Below are 19,230 nucleotides of genomic sequence, written 5' to 3'. Positions count from 1 at the left end.
ATGTATGGTCAATATCATTCACAAAATTAGGTTCTGAAGCTTATGGAACCTTCTAGGAAAAGAGACACATTTGAAAATTCCTAAAGGAAACAAGGATACATTTCTCAGTCATCACAGAAACCCAAAGATGCTACAGCCCTTATTTCCCCAAATAGCCCTGGGCCTCACGACCTAGAACATTGACTGTCCTCTTCTCAAACAGACTAAAGAATTGGTGTCCCATCATGTCAGACATGGGCCTGAAGTGTGCCTGAATGAATCTTGACTCAGGCCTGCACTTCCTCATCACTCAGAACCTCTTCAAACAGGGATGGGCCAGAACTTGGATCCCTTCTATAATCCCTGAGCAAAAACTCGAGGACCTTCATCTTGGTGGTCTCAGCATGGGCCCTGGGACCCTACAGGATGTCATAGAGTGTGGGATTGCTGTTGGGCACCTGCCGGTACTCCAGGTACTTTTCTTGCACCCAAACTTTAGTGAGGAGCTCTCTAGGCGTCCCATAGAGCCAATGCTCTTTCCCATCATGCAAGCACCTTACATGCAGGGCTTTCCAAACTTCCTCCTCAGGGGCACAGCCACCCTCTGAGGCAATCACTCATAGAACCGTGAACAGGAGGCCAGTGATGGGAAATGTGGGCTCATCACGTACCATCCCATCATAGGTGAGGCCCAAGGTGGTCACCAGGACATAGGTGTGGGTGCTGGGGTCCACTTCCTTCACATCAATGCCAAAGACCAGCTGCATGCACTCAGAGGCTGCGCTGAAGATCTCAGGGAAGTGGTCCTGGTGCTCTTTGATGGCACCACTCAGCATTTCTGCCTTTGTGGTCGGCTCCCAGGTGCGATACTTGAGGAGCAGGAATGCCACCAGGCAAGCCTTCTTTAAACGTAGGGTGCCTTGCAGAGAGGACTTGGCCTCTTCAGAGCCTCCCTGCTGCTTGCCCCCTCCTTATCTCGGCTGCTGGAGCCCTCATCTTCAGGTTGGATACATGGAGGGGCTGCCATGGCAGAGGGGGGAAGGCAGGCATCCTGAGGGCTGTGGGGAGGACTTGATGTCTCAGCAGCAGCTGCCTCCTCCGGGCTGTCTTGGAATAGTCCTGAGAGGGAGGAAGAGACAGAGGAGGAGGGAGATATAGCCTCCTCCTCCTCTACCTCCTCAGGCCCAAGCAGCTGCACCACCACCAGGTCGAGGTTCTCCCTTGAGTCCTGATTGTCTTCCTCAGGCTTGTGGAGCTCATTCCTCTGATGGTGACGCATGATGATGTGTGCTGGGACCGTGACAGTAGTTGGGCAGAAAGTGGGTACTGGGGACGCATGGGCCTGTGAGAGAGAGGGAATGTGAGGGGCCTCAGTTGGGAAATGCACCCTAGGGAGCTCTGACAAAGGCTACTTACAAGTCTCTTTTTCAGACGTGCTTTTCGGCATCACAGGTGTCTCTGCTCAGCGACCTGTCCAGGAGGATCCTGAAGGAGGAAGTGAGAAGGCTCCTCAGGGTGCAGCTGGCACAACCCAAGGTTCTGGAAAGACAGTGTGGTGAGGTGGTATTGGGTGCTGCAGGGTCTCCTCTGTTCTGGATGGGGGATCCCATCCATGCTCACTCAGGGTCTTCACCTGTCCACTCCAGGACCTTCTCCTCCCCTTATGCTGGCCTGAAACAAAACACTCAGAACAAGGTTACACACCCCTGAGACTAGCCAGAAGGATTTGGGGTGGCCCCACATCTGGCAACACCTGCCCAGAGTCTAACAGGGGTCCCCAAGGAACCATAACTATACTCTATTGAGTTCATCTGTCCTGGGATGATGTCCCACTCAGTCCTTACCTTGTCACCCTGCAGGAACTGAAAAAACTCCATGTGTTGTCCTGAGGCTGCCCTCCTAAAGGAAAGGTCTCACCTCCATAGATAATTGAGGTGAAAGTGAGGGGAGCCAGTGCACCCACTGATTCCAGGTCTTCCCATTCCTGACCAATAAGGCTTGGCAGGCCTGGGATCCTGGTGTCAGAGATCCCCTCATTCTTCACTGTGACTATCCTGTCAACTTGTGGGATCCTGCCTCAGCTGACCTTTGTCCAGACCCCAAGACAAAGCCCTCCTGGAAAGCACCAATCTGGAAATGAGAAGGGGCTCAGCCTGACAGCCTCGCACAGGGTTTCTAGGGCTCAGAGTAAGGGCAGGCTGGATTTGTGTTGGGTCCTGTCTTCTTTTCGGGGTTTGGAGTACACTCACTCCTCCTTTGGGGTCCTCAACTTAACTTTGGCAACACCCAGGACTCTTGTCACTGTTGAGCGGATACCCCTCCTCAGATGACCAGACTTTGTCCACTCAGACCGAGGTCCTCACCTACCTCAGAGCCCCAAGAGACAAATTAGGAGGCACCACATTGCACAGACTCCAGGGGAAGCCTCAGGTGGCTACCATCTCCCCTAAATGCCGCCACAAGCGCCCCGCATCCCACCCCAGCGGAATCCCTAACATCATCTCAAAATGCTGGCAGCAGGGACTGGGCCCTCTGTCCTGGGTGCATTCCCGGTGCCCATTTGGCTATTCATTTTCACTCCTGTCAGGGCCTCTCCTACCTCCATGCCTCACACCTGGGATACTCTATCTCGCCCCCTTACAGAAAGACCCCACCTCACCGAAGGCTTCCCACTTTCCCACCCATGATAGAAAGGAGCGTGCCACTTAGGTCCACTGTTGTTCCTTTCAGGGTTAAGGACTGGGGACAGCTGGCCTTTGTACCACCCCTCCTTTCTGAGAAGGGGGTGTGCCTTGAGGCTTCACGGATGATCAGCACTTTCACACCGGGCAGATCCTGGGACTAGTCCCTCTGCTGATCTCAGGTTATCTCTGAGACCTACGTCCTCACATCCCCAAGATCCCCCCATCCACACCCATGTGGCAAAGCAGGAGTTGGCAACATCCAGTCCTTTCTGCCAGGGCCTTCCTGGGTCTGAGAACAGGGCAAGCTAGACACTGTAACGTTCCTCCCCTTTGGAGAGGGGAAGCTGCACACCTTCCCCCCTCTCGGGTGGACCTTTTCTTGAGATCTGCCCAGATCCTGGGACTCTGCTATGCTGACCAGATGTGGGCCCCTCTACTGACATGCAATTGGCCCTCAAGCCTCACTGCCCTGAGAGTCCAAGGCAGAAGGAAGGGTGCCCCACCTGAGGCTACCCCTGCCTACGGACTTCAGGGATGACAGAGGCAGGGCTGCTTTCAGTGGGAACACTGTCTGTGGTGCAAATGCCCTCAGAGAACTGGAGACATCCCCTTTTTTTTCTCCCCCAGTGTCCTCAACTTCACAGCAGCACGGGCTGCCCCACCTCCACTCCGCCTGAAGCCCTGCTCCTTCTATCAACATCCCCCGTGTCTCTCAGACCCAATGCAGAAATCACAAAGCACAATACGTGAAAGCACCCCTCCCCCACCCCAGGAGGCCTCCCCGGACTGAGGATTCTGGGGTCCAGGCCCCCAATCTCCCTCAGGGTCCTCAACTTGACAGCAGCAGGACCTGGGGTCCCCCCTGTGCTGCCTGAAGCCCTGCTCCTTCTACCAAACCCCCGTGTCTCTCAGACCCAATGCAGAAATCACAAAGCACAATGCGTGAGCTCAGCCCTCCCCCACCCCCAGGAGGCCTGCCCGATGGACACTGTTCTGGGGCCAGGCCCCCAGTCTCCCTCAGGGTCCCCACACTGACCCCGGGCAGGACCCGGACCCCCTGAGACGCCGCCGTGACACGGAGCCGCCCGAGGGTCTCAGACCCGGAGGACCCGGAAGTCAGGCCTCGCCGCTCGTGGTCCCCCCGCGCCTTGGGGCTCCCGGGACTGACTGCTCTGGGCCCAGAGTCACCTTGTCCCCCCCACGGCCTCACCGTGAGGCCTGCAGGTCCTGGGACCCTCCCTCTGTGAACCGGGAGGCCAGACCCCCACATGGAGGCCCTCACGCCGAGACCCCAGGGGAGGCCTGTGGGCCTCCCTCCCCAGGGCTCCCGGCACGGGCTGAACTAGCTCCCGGGGACCTCCACCTGGTCCTCACCCTGATTCCAGGCAGAGCCTGGGCCCGCTGGTGCCGACCTGAGATTGCACCCCCTCAGCGCCTGTCCTGCCGCCCCTCCCCCATTCTCTGAAGAGGTGGGCGAGGGGGGCAGGAAGTAGTTCTCATTAAGACGCCCCACGGAGGACTCTCAGTGCTGTCAGGAGGGCCTCCCTGGGTCCCTAGAGCTGACAGGAGCACCAGGAGATGGATGCTGTAGTGCCCTCTGTGCTGAAGCCAGTGGACCCCAAAGTCCTCACCCAGGAGGGCCTCACACCCCTTGCAAAGATCGCTGCAGTAGCACGACTGATGCTGCAGGGTGCGCTGTTGCGCCCAGGATTTGGAGGAGCAGTAGAGAAGCCAGTCTGGGTGAGGGGCTGAGGGCCATTTTCAGGCTGACCAAGCACCCTGGCAGCGTAAGTCCCAGCCTCTCCTTTCTTTCTTTCTTTCTTTCTTTCTCTCTCTCTCTCTCTCTCTTTCTTTCTTTCTTTCTCTCTTTCTTTCTTTCTTTCTTTCTTTCTTTCTTTCTTTCTTTCTTTCTTTCTTTTTTTTTTTTAATTCTGGGATTCATTTCCTTCTATAATTGAAACTTTGTTGCCTTTAGCAGAGGCCCGCAGAAAGCTTGGCTTCCTCCATCGCTAGGGGCAACTCATTCCTGCTTGCTCCAGCTCCGTGGCCATGGCTGGCTGAAAGCAGGTATCTGGGGTTTGTTTACTTTCTATAATTGAAACTTTGTTGCTTTCGGTGGATCTCAGAGCCGGGCTGTGGCAGGCGGGGAACCTTGGCTTCCTCCATCACTGGAGCAAGCAAGCCTCCTGCTCGCTCCAGCTCCGTGGCTGCGGGGCCGCCATCTTCGTTGGGTTAATTTGCATATAGTCGCTATGATTGGCTGGTGGGCGTGGCTTAAGGCATAGGGAAAGTATGGTCAATTTGCGTGTTTGTCTTTCATTAGTATAGGATGGAACACATGCACTTACGTGTTTATTTCTATATGATATACTATCCCAGGTATTTTACAAGAGAATACTTACTCTTAACATACATGATTTATTCTGCTACTCACTATTCTAATTAGTCTGTTCTTTACATACTATTCAGATAATAATTTTTGAAAAGCCAGCACTAACCCACCAAGATGGTTGTCAGGTGGTTATTAGCATAGACTCTGAATAACATACCTCAACTGTCCCAGCTTTCCCAAGGCAGTGGTATACCCTTAAGGTTACTGACATTTGTGGTCTGAATGCCCAACATTTGTGCCAAGATATAGAGCATAAGTTTAAAATCCTTCTTCCTATTTTCCCTGTCATCTGTCTCATACAGCCTATAGCCCCTCCCAACTTCCCCACTCCCCCTACTCCCACCCCAGACACAAGTGCCAGCTCATCACAATTTTCAGTCTCACTTAGGGCCTGCTCAAATTTTGTTGTTCGGATACTATGGTTCATATTGTGTTTATTTTAAGAGTTATTTTTTTACAATGCTTTTAGATGGCAGAGAAAAATAAATATGATGGTATACAGATATCCTAGTAAGTCATTACTCCCTCACATGTATAATGCCCCTCCGCCATTATCAATGTCCCCAACCAGAGTGGTACATTTTTAAAAATAGATGTGCCTACACAGATACAGCATCATCAACTTGGGGTAAATACTTATGGAGTTGCTGAATCATATGTTAAAATTATGCTTACTATTCTAAGAAACTGCCCAAACAGCTTCCAATGCGGCTGTACTATTTCACTTTCCCACAGGTAATGAATGCAAGTTCCTGCCATTCCATATCCTTGACAGCATTTGGTGTTGTCACTGTACCAAATATTGGCCATTGTCCTAAGTGTTTATTTATTGGGTGTGTGACATTATTAAGAGACAGCCCAAACCTTCAGATGGCTGTTGTCAAGTGCAGAAAAAGCACAAGTAAGCCTTTTGAGAGTTTTACCCAAAGCATCTTGAGCCTCCATAACCACGTGAGACAATTCCTTATTAGAACTCTATGTTTCCATGGTTGGGTTCAGTTTCCCAAAGAAGGGAGAATCATCCACCCTCCCTGACACTCTTGTCCTCCTGATCAGGATTTGCCTTTTGTATTAGGGAAGGGGAAGGTATCGCTGGATTCCGGGAGGCCCAGGCAGGTGGAGAAAAGCCGGGAAAACTCAAGCACTCCCATCTTCACTCTATTACCCTGCACTCAGGGACCTTCATCACTTGACTGCTCCACATGAATTGCTCCCAAGTCCTAGTTGCCCCCCTCCCTTCCTGCCCACCCATGACCGTATACACATTGCAAGTGCCCATGATCCAAACAAGCTCCCCACTTCCACTTTCTGCATCAAAAATATGCCTGAACGACTCTATGAGAAAAGCAGCCAAGGCAGCACATTCATCTTGCATGTTTAAAAGATTTATCTGACTAGTGGGTGCAGAAGAGAGTGGGAAACCCATAGGAGGGACCAAGAGACCCACAGGGAATCTGCTGTCATCATCCAGAGGGATGGTAGTTTTATAGGGACTATTGGGACACTCTGGACTTGGACTGGAAATGGAGGTAGACTGGAAGAACTGGAACCTGTGGAGGGAAAGACAATAGGAAGAGAGGCCCCACCACCAGGTTTCTGACTTGACTTGGCAAGGTTGGGCCGGAGTGCAGGTGCAGAAGTCCAGTGACCCTTTTCTGAGATAAAGGGAAGGTAAGGCAAGGTTGTCCTGGAATGGGCAAGACTCTTGGTCTACAGTATAGCAGCACTGTAGAGGGCAGGAGGAAGGTTCCTGCCTCACTGAATGGATCCAGAACACAACAGAGGCCTGTCTGATGACATCTGGTGGTTCTATGACAGTGCTGACCACAAGTCTTTGCTGAGCAGCAAGGTCATTTCAAACAAGTGCTGCCCCATGTATTATAGGCTGTGTATGCAGGATGCCAAAGCCTCACACTGGGTGCAAGAGAGGGATTGCAGGGCTTGGAGAAGGCAGTGTCTACTCCAAAGGGGTTTGTGTCCTGGATGTCAATGGGAGAACATTCCAGAAATCCATATCTAGCTGTGATGACCCTCTGTTTGCTGAATCTGTGGCCTAGGACTCCAAACACCTGCAGATCCTGGCTCTGGAGCTAGAAATTGATGGTTTATGGAAGGAGGAAAGGACATTCCCCTAAGGGGGCCAAGATGCTTTTTAGTTGAGATATTCTCTGGAGAATGGAATCGCAACACAGAGTCTTTGCAATCCAAATTAATGTCAGTTGCCAGCTCACCAAAGACCACGTACTATGCCCAGCAGGACACAGGGATCATCTCCTCAAAGCCTCCCTGTGCCCTCTTGAGCTGCCATGTGTCCCTACCCCTTAATCAAAGCTAGTGTGTTCATTGGGTGGTGCAGATGTTAGAGTCACCATATGAAAGATGTGAGTTATTCATGGCAGCTCAGAGTGCATCCTCACCTGCTTTGCATCTTTGCTGTGGCCCACACTGTGTTCCTGCCCAAGGCTTTCTCTTTCAATATTGACACGATTTTCTGGGCAGCTTTTGAACCTGTGCCTCTGAACAGCACTGTCCATGTCTTGGAGGCAGAGCCTTTCTGTGTCCATCAATGGCTCAAGGCCATGGTGAGGTCCCTGGAGGCCTTGCTCACGACCACACCCTCAACTCCTACAGGCTAGTTTGCACTTCCCCCTCAGGTAGTCTGCACATCACATATACTTCTCTACAAGACTCCCTCTGACTTGGCCCATTGTGCTCTCACCATGAAAGCCGGTTCTTTTTCAGTGCAAATACAATTCAGCCTGCATGCATTTAATGCCTTCTAGATGAAAAGCATTTCCATGTGTTTCTCTGATAAGGTTTTAAAAGGGTTTTTCTTATTAAAATAGGCCAGGCCACAGGGACAAGCCATATTGGAAGACAGAAGGAGCCACCAGAATGTCCCTAAACTCTGATGATTGGCTCCAATTAGGACCTAAATAACCTCCTTATCGTTGCCCATTTATATGTGTAATTAACTACTCTATTTCATGATATGGCGCTAAGTCTCCACGTTTAACTGTTACCATAAACTGTCAAACATACTCAACACTAAAGAAAACAATAAAAACTCCAGTTTTCCTATCACCCAGGAGCATTGATATGGTGCCTTATGTGCTCCATTCATTTTTTCTTGTTTTGCTTCCTCCTTTTCTTTTTCCTCTTCCTTGCTTACCCACTCCACTCCTTCCTTTCTCCCTTTATCCCTTCCTCCTTTACTTCCTTCCTTCCTTCATTTTTAATTTTCTTGCTGAAGCTCTTTGAACCAAATCTCAGATACCAAGTCAGCTCAATCCTACATACCTGAGGGTGAAAACTCTGAAAACATAAGGACTTTAAAACATAATTTTTATCATCCAGACAAACCAACAATCCAGTGTATCTTCTTTATATTCCTTTCACAGTCAGATGGCTGCAATTCTCCCACATATTTCTTTGTTTGTAATGAAACCAAATTAGGTTATACATTGCATTTTTCATGTCCCTTAATTCTCTCTGTCACTGCTTAATGAGTAGAAGCATACATGAATCATAAATGTAGATGTATTTCCCACAGGGGTATTACTTTTCAATCTGAAACCACTATACATATATCCTGGAGGTGGCCAAGGAATTATAAGGATTGTGGATGTTGGGAGCCAGAATTCTCACTGACCGAGTAAAGGGTTAGAGATAATCCAAGGGAGCAGACCAGAGGTCCCCTGTGGTAATAATGGGTTAGAGCTGGAGACATCAGTATGAATTTGTGTTAAGCTTAACACAGACACCTATGGTGACATACATATTTATAGATATATGTGTATACATAGGCTTATATACACACTTATGTTTACGTTCACTCTCAACTGAGACAGCTAGAACAAAAACACTCCAGGAATCATGATCCCACCAAGTTCCCACTTCTAGGTTTCTAATACCATTCTGTAATAGAAGGAAGCAGAAATCCATGGGGAGATGGCTTATGCTATGACTAGAGCAGGGAACAGACAAGACAGCCTACAACATCTTGTAGTGGCAGAAAGTGAGGTGGTGCTAAAAAATACAATACTGGAAGTAGGTCAAGGGGACATAAGAACCAATGGAAAGAACTTCAAATGGCCAAAAATGGAAAAAGTTGAACAAAAAAATAAAGTAGTATTGATTGTCATACAAAGCAAAAAGCAAATATCCTACTGAGATAAATCAGGGTTTGAGTAAATCCATAAATGTGGAAGAGTAGAAAAATCTCCCTTGGAGTATCTGCATTCTAAATCAATCATGCAGATAGATACCCACTCTCCAATGAGGTGGGCCATTACATCACTATTTTTTTTAAAATGTATTTTATTGATTTTTTACAGAGAGGAAGGGTGAGGGATAGAGAGTTGGAAACATCAATGAGAGAGAAACATCGATCAGCTGCCTCCTGCACACCCCCCACTGGGGATGTGCCCGCAACCCAGGTACATGCCCTTGACCAGAATCGAACCCGGGACCCTTCAGTCCGCAGGCCGACGCTCTATCCACTGAGCCAAACCGGTTCCGGCAGAATCATGATTTTTAACATGTTTTTGATCACTGTATTTCAATTAAAAGTTTCTTTTGTAATTATACCTATTTTATTTCACACCTTGAGAATATTATTCTAAGAAGGACTCTACAGACTTTCCCAAATGATCAAGGAAAAGGTTAACATGCCTTATGTTGGTCGCTGTAGACACAGCCTTGGTAAGATCCCAGCTATAGGGAGTGAGAAGGAATACAGATGCATTGAGACAATATAGTATGGTGATTTCTGTGCCAGGGTACCAGGTACTATGGGAGCCCATCAGGCTATACAACTCCAAGTTGACCAGTCATTTCTTGGAGGTCTACATATGAGGAGAGACCATCCACTCATCAGCCTTGAGAAGTGGTCCTGCTCCCAGTGGCCTGCCCCTCTTTGTGCAGGTAATGAGATTCAGAGGATACAGACCTCTTCCCTTCGCAACTGAACATCAGCTTCCCTTTCCTCTCTACTAGTGACACCAGATATATTCAGCTGCAGTTGGGAGATACTCACTGTACTCTGGTAGCTATGGAAATCCCAGAGTTTCCCCAGCAACAGCTCTGGTTCAGCCTTGTTGCTAGGGAACGCTTGGGATTTCCCAGACTGCTGCATGAGCAACACTGCTCTAGCCCTTGGGCAGAGGTTTGAGCACAGTTGTGGGCCTGAGCCTCCAAGAAATGGATGGTCCTCTTTGGACCCTGATGCTTTAAGGGAACCCTGGCCCATAGCCAAGTGAAAGTGGGATGCACAATGGATGAGAAGTCTTGAGAGGGGGACGAGAAGGGAGTGCTATGGAGAAAGAAAACTAATTAGAAAAGCCCAAATGAACCCAACAGATGTCAGGAAGTGGAAGTCACTGGGTTTCAGGAAGCTTTTCAATCTTCAGGTCCAGCACTTGACTGTTTTTATAAGAATCTCACATAGCACACACCTGTTTGGTTTCAAGAGAAGGCCCAAAGTTACAACTAAGGACAGCCTCATGGCTGGGCAAACTAGGCAGTCCCACAGGGCCCCATGCTTAGTATGGCTTTGCAAGTTTGATATGGTGCTCTGCTGTCACCATCTTGAAATTCAATTTTTAAACAAGAAGCCCTGCATTTTTATTTTGCATTGGGCTCTGCAAATCATGTAGCCAGTCTTAGTTACAACCCTCATTTCACAAAGGAGAAAACTGACCCACAGGGAGCAGATGTAATTAGCCCAAGTCCACATGGAGGAAAGCATACTTTAGGGGTCACTGTATTTGCCCTTAGCTTCTTTCAGACACCAGCAGCTGTAGGGGCTTGACCCAAACAAGCCTTCAGCATGGGAAAGCACTCCTTGGATCTTCATGGCAGGAAGATAGGGATAGCCAGAGCCATGGTCCTCTCACTTGTTCTAGGGGTTGAACAGAGAACTAAAGAGAGTAAGGCTTTGGGAACTCCAAGTTTAGTAGAGGAAACTGCTAGCATTAAGTAGATACAATTGGAATTAGGGCTGAGGCAGCAGTGAGTCCATGGCAGGTGGTAGCCGCTCTGGTTCTACTCATGTCTTAGAAAGCCCTGAAGAAGATGTCTGCTTCCTACTGCCCTGGATCCTTTAGAAAATAGATGATTCCCATCTCTTTGTCCCCTGGGTACTAATTCTATGGCAACAGAAAAAGCTCCATGCAACATTATATTTAGTGAGACTTCCTGCATGCCAGAACCTGGCATGGGCTGAATTGTTCTCCCTTCACCCCCCCAAAAAACTCATATGCTTAAGTACAAATACCAGTACCTCAGAATGTGACTATATTGGATATAGGGTCTTTAAGAAAGTATTAAAGTTAAATGGGGTCCTTAGGGTGGACCTAAATCCAATATGACTGGTGTCCTTATAAGAAGTAAAAATTAACCATGTTCATGGGTTGGTAGAATCAACATCATTAAAATGTCCATACTACCCAAAGCAATCTACAGATTCAATGCACTTCCCATTAAAATACCAATTGCATATTTCACAGGCCTAGAACAAACTCTCCAACAATTCATCTGGAATTAAAAATGACCCTGAATAACCACAGCAATCCTGAGAAAGAAGAAGAATGTAGGAGGAATCACAATACCAGATACCAATCTATATTACCAAGCCACGGTTCTCAAAACTGCCTGGTACTGGCACAAGAACATACATATAGACCAATGGAACAGAACAGAGAACCCAGAAATCAACCCAAGCCATTATGCTCAATTAATATTTGACAAAGGAGGCAAGAGCATACAATGGAGTCAAGACAATCTCTTCAATAAATGGTGCTGGGAAATTTGGTCAGATACATGCAAAAAAAAAAAAAATGAAACTAGATCACCAACTTACACCATACACGAAAACAAACTCAAAATGGCTAAAGGACTTAAATGTAAGATGGGAAACCATAAAAATCCTACAAGACTCCATAGGCAGCAAAATAGCAGACATATGTCGTAACAATATCTTTACAGACACAGATCCTAGGGCAATGGAGACTAAGAAGAAAATAAACAAATGTGACATCAAAATGATCATCAAAATTACATCAAAATAAAAAGCTTCTGCACAGGAAAACAAACCATCAACAAAACCACAAGAAAGCCCAATGCATAAGAGAATATATTTGCCAATGATATTTCAAGTTTATTCTCCAAAATTTACAGAGAACTCATACAACTTAACAAAAAGAAGATAAATGATTCAGTCAAAAAAATGGGCAAAGGACCTAAATAGACACTTTTCGAAAGAGGACATATAGAAGGCCAAGAGACATATCAAAACATGCTCAGTCACTAAGCATCTGAAAGATGCAAATCAAAACAACGAGATACCATCTCACACCTGCCAGTATGGCTATCATCAACAAATCAAAAAACGACAAATGCTGGCAAGGATGTGGAGGAAAAGGAACCCTCGTGAACTGCTGGTGGGAATGCAGACTGGTGCAGCAACTGTGGAAAACAGTATGGAGTTTCCTCAAAAAATTAAAAATGGAACTCCCATTTGACCCAGTATCCCACTTCTAAGACAATATCCCAAGAAACCAGAAACACCAGTCAGAAAGGATATATGTATTCCTATGTTCATAGCAGCACAATTTACAATAGCTAAGATTTAGAAATAACCTAAGTGCCCATCAGTGGATTAAAAAACTGTGGTACATCTACACAATGGAATACTACACCACTATAAAAAAGAAGGAACTTTTATCTTTTGCAACAGCATGGAAGGAACTGGAGAGCATTATGCTAAGTGAAATAAGCCAGTCAGAGAAAAAGAAATATCACATGATCTCACTCATATGTGGGCTATGATGATCAACATAATTTGATGAACAAGAATAGATCTAGAAGAAAAAAAAAAGAATAGACCTAGAGACAAATGGCAGTGGAGAGGGGGTTACAGAGCAACCAAAGAACTTGTATGCATGCATATTAGCATAACCAATGGGCACAGACCTTAGGGTGGTGGGGGCTTGCCTGGGGTGGGAATGGCTGGGTCAAATTGGGGAAAAAGGAGACATATGTAAAACTTTAGACAATAATAATAAAAATAAGAAGAAGTAAAGATTAGAGCACACTGACACACATAGAGGGAAACTCTGTGAGGACACAGGGAGAAGACAGCCATCTGCAAGAGGAAGGAGGCCTTAGGAGAAACCAATGCTGCCAACACCTTGATCTCAGATTCCTCAGCATTCCAATACATTTCTGTTGTTTAAGCCCCCACCCCACCCCAGTGTGTGGTACTTTGTTATGGCGGCCCCAGCAGACTAGTATAATATCCTTCTCTGCTCTTACTCCTATGGCATAGACTATGAGTATCTCACAAAGGAGAGACCTGAGAATACAAGGGTTAGGTATCTTGCTTAGGGCCACACAAGCCACCACATAACCAAGCCAAGACACAGACTCAGCTTAGTTTGACCCCCAAGCCTGTGTTTACAAGTCAGCTAGCCTGGGTGATTTGTAACCCAGCTCACCCTACTCGGAATAACCAGAGGCCTTTCCCGGGTAAGCTTGTACCTCTGCTGTCCTGTGGGCTCAGGTATTTCTGGTACAGCTCACTTGTCCCCAAGGCCCATGACAAGCACATTTCTGTCTGAGATTCCAGGTCTCAAAGCTTTCTGGTGGTTGGCTCCTGTGCCCCAGGCTGAAATCATTGCCCTGGCTATATTCTTTCACTGAAGGACTCAGGCCATGTTGACATTTATTGTCCCAAAGACAAAACAAAAGAGTGGTTATGAAAGAACTTTGAAAAATGTCACACAGCAAAGTCTCAGCTGCATGGGGTCCCTAAACCCTTTAGCACTAGGGAGACACTGTCTTTTAAGGTTAAAATGGCTGCCTCATGAAATCCCAGATTCTGCTCTCCTCATGTGAAGGAGTAATTTAGCACTCTCTCTAACCTTCGTTTTATCCCTGAGGCAGCCAACTATCTCCCTAAGCTTAGTTTGACAACAGCTATTTAGCCAAAGAAAACCATGTCACTCACCCTGGAAAGCAAAAGAAACTGCAGGTAGTTAAGGGGGAGCTTGATTCTTTTTTTTTTCAAATTAAGTTAACAGCTTTTGTGAGGTATAATATACATACAATAAGCTGCACAGATCCTAAGTGTAAAGCTTGATGTGAAATTTAACAAATGTACACTCCCATGTAATCATCCAGGTCAAAATAATAGTTGTGGTTTTAAATAGAAACCCCCACCACTCTGCTGGAAGGTTCCCAAGCACAGTGTGCCAATTTTGGCCATGTCAAGTTTTGAGCCTGAGGATGCAGAGTTGAGGCAGAAGGTCAGTGGAGTAGATGGCCTTGCTAACCCAGCAGCACCAGAGCTATGATGGAGAGGACAGGGGCTGAGGGATAAGAATGAATATGGTAGGGGGAGAGGAAACGTAAGAGAACATTGTGGACATAAGGATGTGCAAAGGTTCAGGGGTATCATATAGCTTAGGAAAAAGATTTCAGAGTAAATACAGCATAGATGGCTCATAGGGGTCATTTGGGTCAGGGACAAGATATGGTTATAGAGAAATGAAACTGAGCTTTCTTTCTGACTTAGAAGCTGTCTCTGAGGCCAGAACAGTCTGTTCCTGTCTAATGGGCATGTCATGCTTTATTGCTTGTGGTCAAAGGCTACTGCTGCACAATACATGGGACAAAGCGCAGGGATGGCATAATTCTCATAGCAATATCGAGAGTTAATGCAAGTCTCTGCCTGAAAAGTGACATTGCAGAACAAGTTACATAGACAGAATTATCTAACAGATCCCAGCACAAATTGATCCACGTACCTACGACCAGCATAGCACTGATGTTTAAACCACTGAATATCAAAGAGATGTTTAGGGTTATAAAACCTAAATGCATATTTTTTTAAAAAAAAAATATTTTTATTGATTTCAGAGAGGAAGGGAGAGGGAGAGAGAGATGGAAACATCAATGATGAGAGAAACTCATTGACTGGCTGCCTTCTGCATGCCCCCTACAGGGGATCGAGCCCACAACCCAGGCATGTGCCCTTGACCAGAATCGAACCCGGGACCTTTCAGTCCACAGGCCAACGCTCTATCTACTAGGGCCCTAAATGCATATTTCACTTCATTGTCCCAACCTGTCATTTTCTCCCTCTTTAAATATTTGTTTTACTTTGTCACCAGATTGTATCTTTTTAAACTTCCTTAAATCCTTTGGGGAATAAAAGCAAAATATACAAATAGATTACTAGGTACATATATGCATGAGAAACAGTCCATCATTTCACACCATCCCTGACAAAACCAAATTGCTATATACACCTAAGTCTGTTTCAAGATAATTTCTTCAGTTCCAATAGTCATTTGTTTCTGATCTATACCACATTGTTTTTATTTACTGTGATTCCTTCCCTTTAGACATTCATTCTGAAGTACCTCATTTAAAAAATTCTCCCACATGCCACTTCCACATGACCACTAAGCTACCATCTTTCTCTTCTTACACTTCTACAGTTAAATTTCTTAAAATGTTTTACATATAATCCTCTACTTCCTCACCCACATTTTACCCCCAAGTACCACACAATCTGATTTCCACAGAAATTGCTCTTGCTAGGGTCTGTCTCTTGACACATTCTCCCCTTGCTTCTGTGACATTCTGTTTCCTTGGGTTTCCCGTTGTCTCTTTCCTTATTTTCATTTTCTTTGCTTTGCCTCTTTTCCTTTCCCATTTCTTAAACACTGAAGCTCCTGGGACTTCAGTCCTGGGCAGCCTTCTTTTAGCAAGCCCACAGTTACCCTAGGAATTCTCCCCACACATATCATATTTATAACATAAGCAATGCTACATATTTATCAAACACCATTTCCTTTTCCTCCTTTACTTGAAGCTAGGCCACATTTCCCAGAATCCTTGTGATTCAATGTAGTCATGTGACTGAGTTCAGATCAATGGGAGTGTGGCGGGGGCAATGACACTTGCAGGTCTGGCCACTCAAATCTCGCTGATGGTCCTCCAAGATCTCTCTCTTCACTCATCTGCCAGCCAGTGGAGAGAGAGATACAAAGAAGCCAGTGGAGACCTCCGAGTGCTTAGGGGCCTCTGGACAGAAGAAGCTGGGTCTCTAATAACCTATGTGGAGCAGAGCTCAACCCCCACTTCAACCTAACCCCGCTGACTTTGAACTGTAACATAAGTGAAAAGGAATTTTATTAAGTTAACTCACTAAGATACAGAGATTGTTTGATATAGCAGTTAGCCCATTCCAACTAATACACTACCCCTATGGTAATGATAATCAAATATATGAATTCTAGGCCTGTATTTATTGTGCATTAAATCATTGATAATAGTTCCCAAAATGATAAACTAGAGAATGTTTTTTACTTTCAAGTAACAGAAATTTATTAATTCATTCAATAAATATTTGAGTGCCTACTCTGCACCAGACTCTGTTCTAGTCTCTGAGGTTGCAATGATGAGCAAAGATAGATCCAGTTCTCCCTCTGACAGAGTTTAGTGTGAACTGGATAACAGCAGATCCTCGGGTCTCCTTATGATATTCCAACTGTCAGAAACTTCCTCAGCACTTGCTACTTCACACAAACACCCTATCCATAAAACTGAAGCTGCATCTCTATAGTCCCTAGAAGCCACTCTTTTCCCCTTTATAAAAGGGTACAACTGGATCTAATACTACAGTAGCCCTTTCTCAACAATTCTTCAAGTTTTTTTTTTTACTTTTGATAAAATATACATAATATTTATCATTTTAATGATTCATACATGTACAATTCAGTGGCATTAAATATATTCACAATGTTGAATAACCATCACCATTATCTAGGCTCAAAACTTTTTTATTATACTCATCAAAAGCTCATTAAATAATAGCACCCCTTTCCCCCTTCCACCAACCCCTGGTAAACTCTATTCTACCTTCTGTCTCTATGTATTTGCCCATTCTAGGTACATCATATAGGTAGACTCATACAATATTTGTCTTTCTATTTAGCATATATAAAAATTTAATTCCTTTTTATAGCTGAATAATATTCCATTGTGTACATATACCACATTTTGTTCATTCATCTGTCAACAGACACTTGAGTTTTCACCTTTTGGCTATCATGGATAATGTTGTTATGAACATGGTTACATAAATATCTTTTCAAGTCCTTACTTTTAATTTTTGGTTAAAATATACCTAAAAGTGAAATTGTTGGGTCATATGGCAGTTCAATGCTTAACCTTCTGAGAAACCATCAAACTGTTTCCCAAAGTGGCTGTACCATTTTATATTCCCACCAGCAATGCATCAATATTCCTATGTCTTCACATCCTTGCCAACATTTGTTATTTTCTGGGGTCATAAAAATTATAGCCATCCTACTATGTGTGAAATGTTATTTAATAATAATAATAAGTATATATATATATATATATATATATATATATATATATATATATATTCATACATGAATGCAATCTTGTTTTAAGAAATTCAAACCCACAACAGAATAAAAGCAGGAAGTCCATTTCAGTGTAGCTCCCTCCAAGAGCCTTCCTATCTCCAGAAAAAAAACACTGTTAAAAGTTTAGTGTGCATCCTTCCAGATCTTGTTCTCTGCATTTATAGTTTTACATAAGTATAATTGTAAGATTACATTACTGGCATAATGTACGCATACTACTATATCAGTTTCCACTCTTCTTTCTACTCATTCCACTGTACTTTCTGTTAGAGAAGTTCCATCTCTGAAATCTATCCACTAGTTAGAATGCAGTCTTTGATTTCCAGGAAGAGTAAGCTGTGTTGGGTAATTTTGCTGTTCATCTCATGCAGAATGCATTTCCTGCACTGTCTCAAGCCTGTTATGGAATGACTCTCTCTCTCTCTCTCTCTCTCTCTCTCTCTCTCTCTCTCTCTCTCTCTCTCTCTCTCTCTCCGAAATTACCATTTTTGTCTGGAAAAAGAAAATAATTAGAATGATTTTCTCCCTTTTGAAGAAAACTGTCCAACAGTTCCAAATGGAAACTGGCAGCGTGTGGTAGGAGATCGCCCTCTGCTGGCTGTGTCAGTCGGGGTTCTCCAGAGACACAGCAGCAATAGGAGATGAGAAGAGGGAGGGGAGATTGATGTATAAGAAATTGGCTCACAAGATTATGAAGGCTGACAAATTTTTCAATATCCGCAGGGTGAGTCAGCAGGCTGGAGATAAGGAGAGAACCAGGGTGAGTCAGCAAGCTGTCATTCCAGTCTGAAGGCTGACAGGCTCAAGACCCAGAAAAGAGCCCATGTTTCCAAGGCAGAAAAAAAGCCAGGTCCCATTTTGAAGGAGGGTACCCATAATTTGTGTTCCTCGGCCTATGGATTTAAATGTTAATCTCATCTGCTAACAACCTCTCACTGAAACACCCAGAATAATGTTTGACACTCCATGGCCTAGTCAAGTTGACACATAAAATTAACCATCGCACTGGTCATGTGAGCCTCTTTGGGGGGCCTAAACCCATAGCACTTAAGTAATTGCCCTGATGGGTGTTGTAGGCAATCAAAATTCTAAGTAAGACATTAATAATAGAAACCATGCAAACCAAACCAAAGAGAAAGAGCATAGGATAAATCATTTAGTTTTCACTTAAAAATATTTAAACTAATTAAAACAAGGAGCACATTGTCTTACTTAGACAGCAGAGTGATAGAGTACAATGGGCATGAGTTCTCGAGTCAGAAACTCTGAGCTTGAGCCTTGGCTTCCATGCTTAACCTCGCTGAGGAAGATTGCAAGGATAAAGTCCTTTCTAAATCATAAAGAGTTTGGGAAATCCCAGCCCTGGGAGCTGTAGGCCCCTGTCTCTGGAATGATCTATTAAATTGACTGTGAGTGAGGAAATGATCAAAACTTGGGGGAAATAATAATGACATTTTGAAGTGAATAATAATAATGCAGAAGCTTAGGTGAACATCAGCCACGAGCTTAGGCTAGAGTAGTGGTTGGCAAACTGTGGCTCACGAGCCACATGCGGCTCTTTGGCCCCTTAAGTGTGGCTCTTCCACAAAATACCACATGTGGGCGTGCACATACAGTGCGATTGAAACTTCGTGGCCCATGCGCAGAAGTCGGTATTTTGTGAAAGAGCCACATGTGCCTCGCGAGCCGCAGTCTGCCAACCACTGGG

General features: G+C 45.3%; 1 pseudogene; it reads right to left on the bottom strand.

Annotated features, from left to right (window-relative positions):
• Window positions 1–266: 266 nt before the first annotated feature.
• LOC118653280 lies at window positions 267–1,168 on the bottom strand (annotated as a pseudogene).
• Window positions 1,169–19,230: the final 18,062 nt, after the last annotated feature.

The sequence above is a fragment of the Myotis myotis genome, unplaced genomic scaffold (assembly GCF_014108235.1).
Source record: "Myotis myotis isolate mMyoMyo1 unplaced genomic scaffold, mMyoMyo1.p scaffold_m19_p_4, whole genome shotgun sequence".
Lineage (NCBI taxonomy): Eukaryota > Metazoa > Chordata > Mammalia > Chiroptera > Vespertilionidae > Myotis > Myotis myotis.
Note: the sequence above shows the minus strand (reverse complement) of the source record. Positions and strands in the feature narration are given on the sequence as shown.